Here is a 12850-nt window from a genome sequence, read left to right as displayed (position 1 = left end):
ACAAATTACACAAATTATCATCCTGCTACACAGAATTATAATGGAATTATTCTTGAACAATATAAGCACAGTGAAAATGAAAAAAAAATAACACAAATTTAGTTTTGGGTAACATTTATTATTGTTATTTTACATCCTTAATTTGTCTTTTTGCACTGAGGCATTAAAATATTCCCACTTAATTAGGAAATCACAGATTACCTTTTCCAAATTCTCTGAGTTTGGGTAATAAATAGTACACTGCTACTGCACTATGTCATAAAAGCCATTCTAAAGACAGCATTCATGCTTCATTAAAACTTTAAAGTTGGGTATTAAACCCAGCAGACATTATGCACAGAAAAACTCATTTCAAACTGTCAGTGTCCCCAGATATTAAACAATTTTAAAGTGACTTTCATTTCAAAAAATGGAAGTTGCAACAACCTAGAGACTTTTAGGATATTTTACACACATACAGCTTGTGATGTAATCAATGCTTTAACTTTGTGCCACTGTTAAACATGATAGGAAAAAATGTAAAGATAAAAAGATATAAACCCCTTAAATCTGCTTAGTAACAAGTTAGAAGTAACACATAAATTTATTAGCCAGCAGATAAATTTCAGATTTACAAGTCCATCCCTTCTGCTGCAGCCTATTAAATTACAGAATTAGCTCTGTAAAGGAGTGCAGATGTTTGATCAGCTGGGTAACTTGAACTAGACTAGACAAGCCAGTATCTAATCAGTATAGAGTATGTAGACAGATACGGCAGCACAGAGTGATGCTGTTATCACTATTGCTTTGTATGTACTGAAGAGGCAGATGAATGAATTGTATATTAAAAAGTGCAGGGACTTTCTGTGTTTTGTTATGCATGTGGTACTGTTTTAACTGTGTCCAATATTAAACCTAGTATAATTCACGTTTCACTCCACATAGGATGCCAAAGGTTAAAAAGACATTAAAATTAATTTTATGATGAGAAACGTCACTTAAAAGTTCTTCAACTTAGATTTTCACTTGTGGATAAAAAAGCACCAAATCCTCCTGCAATAAATGCCAACGAAGTAGAAACCTTTATGTCAAAAGCCCTTTGAGGAAAAATGAAGAATTATACATCTGAATGAACAGGGTTCTACCACAATGCTAACCATTAGACTGTAGGAATAATTTTGGTTAAAGATGAGATCATTGCAAAGATCAACCAAAGAAATTTACTTCACTAATTATTTATCATGAAAACAAACTAGAGCCAGGATTTCTTCCAAGGAAATGATTACATTATATTTACAGTTCTCAGGAACTACCCATTGTTGCACTAAATATTTAGAAATGACTAAACAAATTCACATGCAACTTAATATATTAAAGAAATAAAAAGCTACTTAGTAATTCTATGTTCATATAGGACATTCACAGAAAATACAGATTTTCAGGGAACAGCTACAAGTCCTTATTGAACTTGGTAGGTAAGTGGTTCCAACAAAAAGAAACAAAAACACCACTGATTTTTCTATTGTCTTCAATCAGAGTACGTGAGCTAAACAGTCACAGAAACACCAGGCAGGAAGCCTCAAAATCTCTTCTCTACAGGTCAGGGGAAGAAACATCCCTAGATCATCCTTAATTCAGGGGTTTTATTAAGTACACTCAGCAGAAATCAAATGACATAATTCTCACCCTTCTTCAAAATGTGCATTGCAAATTTTCCTAGTAAAGGAGCATTGTAATGGAGTAAAATATTTTGTAGCCACTGAAGAATGCTAACTTGTCAAAAGAACACCTATCTCTACATTAAAACTACATTGCAACATTAAGTCATGAACCTGAAGTTTCCTGTTCTGGAAATGTAGGCAAGCCCATAGTGAGGAACACAGGTTCCATGTTCTCATACATACAATACAGAAGGTGACAGCTATTTCTCTCCAATTCCACTGTTTAATTCAGCATTAAAATATAATATGCTAAAAAGTAACATACAATAAGATAAACAAGGGACTGTTACCATTACACAAAGTAGAGCATTGCAAAGCAAACATTTATAAAAACCTCATTCTCCCATCATCATGCTCATACAGCAGTCCTGTCCATCATATTGTTGGCTTTTCACACACAGCACAAAATTATGTGTGCAATGGTAGGTAGGTTTGAAAACTTGGAATTTCTATACTTCCTGGTCACAATGATTACTGCTTAAAACTCTTACTGTACAGCCACGTTACTTAAAAGAAGCATGGAGTTCATTTCTAATTGTCAAAAATAAAGGTATAGGAGAATAAAATTCTTAAAGCGTTCAGCCAACCGAAGCAGAAAGGTCAGCTATGAAACTATATTCATATGAATTTGTTTTAACGGCTCACATTACAGTTTTTATTTTTAAGTGTTGGAGTGTTTTATGGGGTTTTTTTGGGGGAAGCGGGTTACAATGTTTTAGGATACAATTTTTTATATATTTCAAAGCCTAAGAATTACTAACGCAGTTAGAATAACTATGTTTTTTTCTTCTTCTAACCTTATTAGTTAGGGGTTTTTTATGTACACACAAAAGGAACCAAGTCTGCTGTTAGGCAGTAATACCACTCTTTTCTTCCAAAAAAAGGTAAAACAAGAGTTTCTTGATACAATCTGATGGGACTAGCCAGGCATTCTATTTAGAGGTAACACTATTTGAAGGCAGGTTACCTTTACTGAAAAGTCTAGGAAAAAAAAAAAATCTATATGATAATGTGTATGGGCTATAAAACGTCTCCTTTGTCCAAGTCAGCTTCACGCCAAGTCAATCACAAAGTGGCTATGCAGGATGCAAACTGAGGCAATGCTCTTTTTTCTGAAGATGTTCTGTTGCCATGCAAAGCTAGAAAGGGGGGATCACATTTTATTTTTCGGTGCGAGGTCTCCTTCAGAATGAAAGCATCTCATAACTGCCTTTTCCTTATTACTGCAAGACAAACTACTCAAATGTGAGATTTCTTCCAAATAGCAAAACTTGGCTAAGAATTTTTACCAACTGATTTTGACCCTTACTAAATAGAGACAAAATGAGTATATGAGTCATGAGCTTCTGAAAGTGGTGCAGTGTAAGATCATAAATAAGGGAAAATTGACCAGGTATTTAATTTTCACTTCAGAATTTTGGTATTGACTTCCTGGGTCAGTTCCAAATTGTAGATTTTCCAATTCCAGTTCAGTATAGAATTTGAGTTTGGGTTTCATATCCACTTTCCATAATAATAAAACCGAAAGCTCTCCAGGAAAGCGTCTATTTATGTGCTTCTGTCTTTGCAGTGCTTCACAAAGCATAACTTTGATTTATGGACATCATGAAAATCTTATACTTTTTTATATATTTGTTTCCTAAACCTAGACAAGTTTTTTTTTTTTTACTGTTTTTTTTTTGCCAACAGGGAATTAATAAAACACTAAGAGCTTAAAACTTTCTGTCGCATTTGAACAGCAACATTAAGTAAGACTGATATGACAGAAGAGCACCTATATAGATAATAAATCAATATAAAGAAAAAATAAATAATGAAGTCTTTATAATCTTAGCACATATTAAAAAAAATGGGAAAAATCAAAAATGGGAGTTTTATTGAAAAACTTCAGTCATCATCTTCCTCTTTCCTTTCTCTCCTTCCTTTCTTTCACTTGTAGATATTTCTGCCTCTTATATAAACTTTTACCTATATATCATGATTCCGACACTACCTCTGTCTTTCAGGAAAAAGGAAATTATTGGTTTTTGTTTGGGTTTTCTTTGCTGTTGTTGAATATTCTACACTCTTTCAATCTAAAATCTAACCTGAGTGTTTGAATTAAAACTGAAGAATGCAACAGAATTTTATCACTTGTTCCATGTTAATATCCGTAAGTTTATACAATAAATAATCCTTACCACAATGAACGAGTGTGTTACATTAACAATTGTGCCAGGTAACTGGCTTTGCTATTAGAAACAGATTGTATGGGAAGACAACTTTCCTGAAAGCAACTGCACCTGTAGTGGGACATCAGTAAACACAGATATTTTAACCATCATACTCTTGACTACCGTATTGGTAATCAGGGAGGAAATTAGTAATAAAGTCAGGATATCAAAGTGATAGTTCAGTGCTCTGTGATCATCCAACTGAACAAGATACCCTGGAATACTGGGTTACATAAATGGTGCCATATATCCACCTAAAATGTGGCTTTCAAAAGTCAAATATTACTGGCTCCATCTTGAAGCAATTTTCCAGGTTGTATCTTACATACACGTAACTCAGATGAAGCAGTGTTACATACCTGTCAGAATGTTAAGTTATGCCACTTCTCTTCTGTGGCATTTTACATCAGTGCAAGTTAAATTTCCAATCACAGTTAATTGAAATCATTATGTTGTCAAGATATTTCATAATATTAATAGTGGATTGATAATCTTTTCTTCTTACTATTTCAAAATACTTCTCAAAAGAAATGTTTTGCAATTTACTATGCTAATTAAGGTCTAATGATTTTAAAAGAAAATGTTGATCCTGTCATAATGCTTTCCTTATACAATGTATTACATTTTCCAGAAGACTGGTTTAACCTTGCTAAATATGGGGGTCTCTAGCATAGTAGGACAAGAAACAAAACATAATTTTCATTTTGCTTTTTCAACTACCATTATTAAAGCTGAAATACGTCTCCCACACACACACAAAAACCCTCTTTTTACTTCTAACTAATGTCTGTATTCAGTGAAATGCTATGAGACGTCATTACTGTAACGGTCACATTAAATGCGTTGTTTTGCATAACTACAAAAAGAAAATATTTTGAAGAAAGAAGAAAAACCCAAGCATCAAGCTTTGTAATACAAATGCCCTTGTCTTTGTTATATTAGAAGCCAATACTAAAGTCTCTATATGGCTGTGTGAAAAGGTTTACTGGAAAAATCTTATCTATAGACCAATAGGTAATATGCCATGCAGTAGTAGGAAAGGAGGTAATATTTCATACAAAAGCCGTATTTTTGAAACTGTTCTCATAGAACACTGGATCTGTCAATAGATGTAATAAACTTTTGACCTTTAAACCACAACACTGAAATTAATCTTTATTTATTATCTAATATTGATTTATCCATGACAGTTTAAGGGTAATCAGTACGGCAATAAAAGAAACATCCTTACTCTGTCCCATGTCAACTCCTACAGGATATGCAACAGAAATTGTGTGCAAGACGCATATCATTAAAGTCAGTCCAAAAGCACTTCTTTCCTGTGATTTCATGTCAATGCTTTTAACGTTTTTACTAAAATGCAACATCCTGCTTTCAACTCATTACTTGTAAACAGAGAAGGAATTACTTTAAAGTTCAATTATTTGCTACAAAGTTTTCTAAAATGGAAAAATTTCTAAGTAATGTTTATTCATTCAAGTAAATTTGCTGTTAAGTATTTTATTATGAAATTAGTAAATGCACTACAGAAATGCAGAGTATAACAATCTCTGCATTGGACATATGTATGAGAAATAAATTGGGGTAACATTTAGTAAGGTAAAGTAAAAAAAGGAATGTTGTCACATTCTGCATTAAAAGCAGCTATCTTTGTCTTGCTGTTGTGCAAATGACCAAGTACTACTTCAGAACACTAACCAAATCTAATCCTTATGCTTTGAAACCCACACATATGATTTAAATAATGTTATGGCTAAACCCTGTTTGCACTGAAATCAACAGAATACATAGAGAATCATGAGTTTATGTTTCCATTGCTGTCTTCTCATAAACTACTTACTGAAGTACTACATGCTATAAATATATACATATATACACACTTGCATCCCTGGAAATAATTATCACACTGATCTATTTCCATATAAGCAGATTCATATATTCAATGGAACTTAAGTTCAGCAGTCTGTAAGCAGAAAGCATGCCATTAGATAACTGCATGAGAAACCATATCTTTCCTGAAAATTACTAGTTCACATTACCTTCCTCCACAAATGGGAAAAGGAACATTTCACTATTTATATGTCAAAAAAAAAAAAAAAAAAAAAAAGGCAGGACTTCCAGAATAAGACAAAATTAAGGCTTGGAAATTAAAACATAATTCTATCATCACACATGGGAGACCTCACTGGGAAATTAGAAATTCTTTGCTATATTTTCAGCATCAGTTTCCCATTTTGTAACTCATACAGTCTGCCAGTAAGCGCACAGCATTCCAAAACTGAAAAGATGTATAGAAACCTGGAAATGCTATACAGAAACGTAAAAAAGAGAGTAGCATCAAACACACAAGAACTTGCTTCAGCCAAATTTTTGCTCAACTTATATCTCCTGTTACCATTAAATACAAATTGTATGTGTATAACTGGTCCTGCCAAGGGGAAGGCTTGCCAGCATGAGTTCTAATAGGATTTTATTTCTATTCAATAGCATCTGACCTTGAGCCTAGAAAATTCTCTGGAGGTCTTTGTCAGACAAGGGATTTTTTGCTTTAATATATTCCAAAGCCCATTCATGGCCCTTCAAGAAACATCCCACAATTAGTTTTACATTAACAACAAGCCTGCGTGTATATTAGCCTTTACATTTCTTGCAAGAAGGCAGGTGGCTCTTGTTCTGATAAAGTTTCATCTGTGTGTTTAACAGAACAGGTTCTTACAATGATATTATTTTCAGCCTTGAAAATAACAGAATACACCTGTCCACAATGAAACCAGTGTAAATGTGGATTTACAGCACTAACTTCAATTAAATTACACTGATACAGATGAGACCAAAATTTGACCCAGAAGCTGAAACAAAATTAACTTTTTGCTTTGTTTCTTTTTCACCCTTTTATTTTTTTTTCCTTCTGCCCCATTTTTGACATTTTCATAATGAACCCCACTATGCATTTTTTTAACCCAAAGCAGTAAGCAGGAAAAGGTAATTCAAATAACACATTTGTAAACAATTCTGTAAGCTAAATTATGTCTTTTAGTCTTTTTGCTGGCCGATAAAAACATTTATTTTGTCTTTACAATGCTTGACTGTGTGTCGATGGCACTTTGAACTGCTTATCACAGCAGATAATCCTGTCACCTTTACCTACCATGGAGAGTTTAAAATTAAAATGGATTACTTCAAAACAAATAAGCAAGCACCAAACACTTCTAAGGGTATTTTTTAGTTATAGTCAGGAAAATACCTTTTCTCCTATTTTCAAAATACTCATCCTCTAGTCTAAAAAGTAGAAAATATCTGAAGGTGGAGAAAATAAAGTCAATAATACAGTGTTCCTAGTACAAGCTGAAAGATAATGCAGAAGAACTACTATTCATAGACATTCATGTTTAATGAAGATTTCATTAGTGAAAGTCATGTTTTAACTAAATTCCTTCTAGTCAGCTTTTCACATTTATTCAGGGCTAAAACTTCTTTTAACATCTCTAGAACTGAAACTAATCCAACATTCCAAGACCTATAAAAGAGGAGGCACTTGCTGTCTTCCACCATTTGGACTTCATTTAATGTCTAAATCAGAATTCTTGGACATAACTTGGTACTTTGTAATAGAAATTGAAGGTCTTTATATCATCCACTAGAATAAAGTCATAGAATTTTCAGTGATTTAGGAAATAAAAGGCAGCCACATAGTTTCCTGAAGGTGTAAGAGAAGCGAAGGTACAGCCTTTTCTTTTTAACCAGAGAGATAAGTTTTTTTCAAAGTACACTTTTTATTGCTTCTTTCTACTTATGGGTAAAGCAGAAGAGATTACAGCATGCTGTAATCACGAAAAAAAAAATTCTCATAAATGAACTGCACCTTTAAAACTAATACTGCCTTTTGTTGTCACATAGAATCTGCCAGCCTATAAAACAGTAGGTTTACTCCTTTGGCAGGCCCTCCCCACTCCTGCTGATGACCTGGAACCAGTAAAGTAGACACTATCCAGCTCCAGCATTTTATTGCCTTTCAGTCAAAGACAACTCTGATCGCCATCTTCAGTGAATTAGAACTCCCTAGAAAAAGCTTCCTTGGCAAGCAGATCCCCATCTCCTCTCTCAGATTATCTCTCCTAGACTGGAACTAGCCTACCATTTATAGAAATTACCTTTTGTGAAGCAGTATTTAAAACAACAATGTCTGCTGCTAATTTACCCCTCATCATAGTAAATTTAAGATAAGAAAAAGGAGGAAGTTAAAAATCCAATTTTACAATAAAAGTAGTTAGTCCGATACAGAAAAATGTTTCTCATCTGAAACACAATCCTTGAAACTACCATTGAAACCTCCCAGTCAGGTACCATCTGACACATTCAATCCAAAAAGAAAGTGTGGTCAAGATCAGAGAACAGGAAGGACTGAGAATTTTGAAAGTCCAAGAATAAAGCTGGTGAACAAATAAAAATTTTTTAAAAAAATATTAAGTCCCTCATTTGTAATAAATTATATGACTAACCAGCAGAGAAATGGTCAGTTCATCTTACTGTACTTAAATTTGAGTCAGGTGCTCACAGCTATCACATCCAAAGAAACAGAAAAGTCTATCTTACTTTCATACCAAATGAACTGGTTGAATACTCAAGATGACAATCTAAGTCTAGAGAAATACCGTATCAACAGTACCAGTCTCCAGAGTTCCCATAAAGTAAGCACGTGGCTTTGCAAATGCCTACTAAAATTCTCTCTGTAGACTATTTTAATGACAACTATATATTAAATTTTCATACAGTTCAGGCTGTCATTATTTGCTGAAGAACGCTTGGGAATCCTGAAATCTGAATGCAACAGTATCAAATGATGCCATCTAACATGCTGCAAAAAGATCATGGAATAGAACAAACACCACCACCCCAAAAAAAACACCACACCACTTGGAACTGATGACAGTATATATTTTTGAAATACTTCCTCTCAATTTTTTTTCTGGCCAAGACAGTATGAATGAATTCTACTGTGACACACTGCAGTATACAAAGTGTTGAAAACTTCCCTGTTTAATATCTCAGTTGTCTCAAAATTCTATTGGTCAAACAAATATGCATTTAAGCAGTATTTTAAACTGTTTCTTCCATGTTTTCTGTATATTGATGAAACCAACAGAACTCCCCAACAATAGTGGCATTACCTATAAGGCACAAAGGAATAAATGAGGTTCCTGAATTCTTTAACAAGTCGGAGGGGTTTTAAAAAGTTCTTTCACACAAACAAAAATGCTAACACCTTCTAGTGGCTAGATACAGTTCATGAATCAACTCCATCTGTTTCTAGATTCACTTTCATACTTAACAGCCACAAGGGTTTACCCAATGGTAATCTGAACACATTACCAGTAAAATAAAAACACAAATTATTTTGAAGTATTTCCATTCTATATAAAGGTAAGTTTATATAAATATCTAAATAATATAATATTCATGCTCAGTCAAATATTACTGTAATATCAAACCTTATTTAAAACAAAACAGGAAAGAGCATTCCTTTATGCTTCCCATTGTACCGCAAATGAGACCTAATAAAGCTGTTTACAGTTAGCATGCTAATTCTGAAAGTGCAAAAAGTTATTTTCCAAGCTTTTTCATATATTTCTATTCTCTGAAAATCAGAAAGACCGTAAATTAGAGAATTATCTTCAAAGTGCAAGCACCGAATGTCAGTACTCTAAACTATATTAGATAAGACAAAGTTTTTCTCAATCCAATGCTTACTTTGTGGCAAAACAAAAAGTTTTTAAACCTCAGATTTTGCTTACTCCTCTAGTTCCATACCAGCTGTTCTATACCAGACTAATTCTCAACCAACAATATAACTCGTATTGTTTTAAAAACTGTTAAAACTGCTTTTACAAGATACATTCTCTTAAGGGAAATAAAAAAAAGATCTCACATAGGCAAGCTTTTCATTTATGAAAGTAAAACAGTGGGTTTGGATATGCGACAGAACAGCACCATTAAAAAAATAGGTCTTTCATAGCAAGAGCCATCAGTTATAGGGAGACCATAAGCAACTAGTGTTGATGCCCAAGGCCCTTTCCAAAAGAGAATACCTAATGAGCCTAATGGGCTGAATGGCAAGGAAAAAATCAGATTGTTTATCTGTCTGCACCTATCAGGCACAGAAGAGATAAAAAAGCAGAATTGCAGAACAAAAGCACTAAGAAAAAAAGAGTCTGTAAAGTAGAAAAATATTTTGACACATGAATATGCCATCTTCGATTGCAAAATATGGAAGTAAAAATCATTCCTATATATATATACACACAGAAATACATGTGTGCAGATATATTTATATAAAGAGAACATAATACACATTTCATAATACTAGATGGACTTATCTGTACAGCACAGAAATTTATGTAGGACCTGAAAACATAGAGAAGAGTTAAAAAATTTCACTAAAGTGAATTTCTGATTTCAGTACACTTTAAAAGCTGATTTCAATACTTTTCAAAAGTATGGGTAATTATTTTTAACACTAGATTCCACAGAAACAGAAGTAGCAATTTTTGCTACATTTTCAAAACTACCGAGGTTATTTTGCTGTTGTAACGAAAAACCACATCAAACTTCCCATCTGTGCTAATCACCTTATTTGTCCAGTATGACTGAAAATAATTTGGAAATTAAGAGTTACTCTTATGGACTGTACCACCTGTTGCACATCTTCTAGCTGATACTTCAAAGAGGGAACACAGTTTTCTGCCCATCTAATTTCTCCAATGGATTTAAGCTAGTGGCTGGCAAACTTTTCCAGACTGGAGACCCCTAAAAATTTTCCGTTGTACTTGCAAACACTGAAAACCAACTTTTTTGGTTTTTTTTTTATTTACTTTTCACAGATTTCTACAACAGCAAATTGAAACCATTGAAGAACTCACCCTAAACAACTCTGCAGTATTTACAATGAGAAAAAAACAACACAAATTTTTGAAAAGTAACCTGTAAGGAAACTTTCCTACCACAATTTTCTAGTTTGACAGAAAAACATCTACAGATTTCTCAACCTTGCTTCTGTTAGTGTGACATGCAAGGCTTTTATATTCACCATGCTGATTTACTTTGCTGTTCTATAATACGGTAGAACTCCCGATTTTCATGTACTTCATTTTTTAACATTTTACAACCACTTAAGTATAGCAGGACAGGACTTCAAATTCTAGTCTGACAGAACTCAGATTGATCACGTTCATTGAATCAAATCCTTAGGCATAAGCATCAATAACAAAATTTGTTTAGGCCTTCATTAAGAACAACAAAAAAAATGCAGTCTTCGAAAAAAAAAGTGAGCAAATTACTATCATGTGCAAGAAAGATCCTGCTGAATTCATCTTTTCATACTTGTGCTGCGTTTCCATGCATAATACTATGCCAGGCTTTTGAGGAATAGGAGAATGTGACAGTTCAGCTTTGTTTATATCACTTCGAGCAGAACATTAAATTGTCCAATAAAACAATGGAACTGATTGTTCCAGATTCTGTTCACATGTGTCATGGTTGCTAAACTGGAGCACAGTGTAAAAGCAGTAGCATGCAACACTGTCCTGACAGTCTAATGACACCCAAAACACATGAAGATCAACTGCCCTAATGGCACAATCTGTTCTTCCAGTACAAAATTCTCCGTGTGAATTTCAACCTTACAATATTTGGGTTGGATAGATTAAAATATCAAAAACAAGGCAGTGAAAGTCACAAGGCAAGACTTCCCTTCTTTTCCTGAGGAAAAGTAAAGATTTTTAAAAAGGAAAAATAATAAAATTAAGCAGCTTACAAAGCTGTTGCAAACATTTCACGCTGACACTAAAACACAGGCAATAAACTCTTGCTTGTTACCAAGACACCCAGCCATACTTTCTCAAGGTACATTCAGTACCTTCAGAATGCATATTATGGGATTAAGTGCAATGGTTGGCATAACAAAGAAAATAGTGCATCCCCATGGAAAAGCTTCACATTCTGTTACCCTTTGCAGCAAACTCATGACAGTATCAAATTTTGTATATCACAACAATCAGATGGCTCACTAAATCTACTCATCCCTACAAAAGTAATTTTTGCATGATTTTACCCTGACAGGCATAATTCATATTTTTTTAACTGTATGTAGGAGTCAGATGTTTTTCAATGAGAGAACTGTGGGAATCTGCCAGAACTTCATGTCTTATTTAGTGTGCAGTGAGGAGTATTCGTCCACATAAGGCAGGATTAAGTTCCCTGTGTCACCCTAGCTCCCAATGTGGTATTCCCACTCTAAACAATAACAATTACACTGTATTTAAAATCAAATTTTTTGAAGTTTGGCCTAGAAATAGTCCACCTCAGCTAAATTAGTTTTGTGAGCCCCTCTCCATGACCACAGTAAGAGGCTCATTAGAAGGCATGGAATTACATTGCAGAAATTGCCTGTTCACCCCTCTGTCTTGGCTAACTCTGCTGAATAGAAACAATCTTCATATGACTGCTTCAAACTTTAGGAAAGTCCTATCCCTTTTGAAAAATGTATTAATAGCTCTTCCTTTTCCTCCCATCCTCCCTACTCAAACATTTCTCATCCTCATCCTGAGATGACAGGACGTGTTAGCTCCTCTGAATGAGGGAACAGGACCAGTCAAGAACAGCCATGATAGCTTCCCCATCAAATTTCTAGAATTTTGTTGTATACCTCTAGAAGACCCTGAGAACCTTTGGCTGCTACGTGAAACATCACACAAGCAGTTAATATTCCCTATTTCTCACTTTGAGTTCACAACATCTTTGTCCTAGTTTCTGCCATTAGATTTTCTGCTCCCTTCTCAAAGAGACATATGTTGTGTACTATTACTCCAGTGTGGTGGTTCAGCCCCAACCAGTGGCTGAGCACCACACACACCTCTCACTCACTCCTGGAAGACTTGGGAT

The 12850-nt window shown here is 34.1% G+C and overlaps 1 protein-coding gene across 2 annotated transcripts in view; it reads right to left on the bottom strand.

Annotated features, from left to right (window-relative positions):
* Positions 1–12850, bottom strand: part of KCNMA1 (potassium calcium-activated channel subfamily M alpha 1) — a gene marked incomplete at its 5' end in the record, with an annotated part of 459986 nt that overhangs the window by 311338 nt on the left and 135798 nt on the right. The window lies entirely within an intron of this gene.

The sequence above is a fragment of the Gallinula chloropus genome, assembly GCF_964237585.1.
Source record: "Gallinula chloropus genome assembly, chromosome: 5".
Lineage (NCBI taxonomy): Eukaryota > Metazoa > Chordata > Aves > Gruiformes > Rallidae > Gallinula > Gallinula chloropus.
Note: the sequence above shows the minus strand (reverse complement) of the source record. Positions and strands in the feature narration are given on the sequence as shown.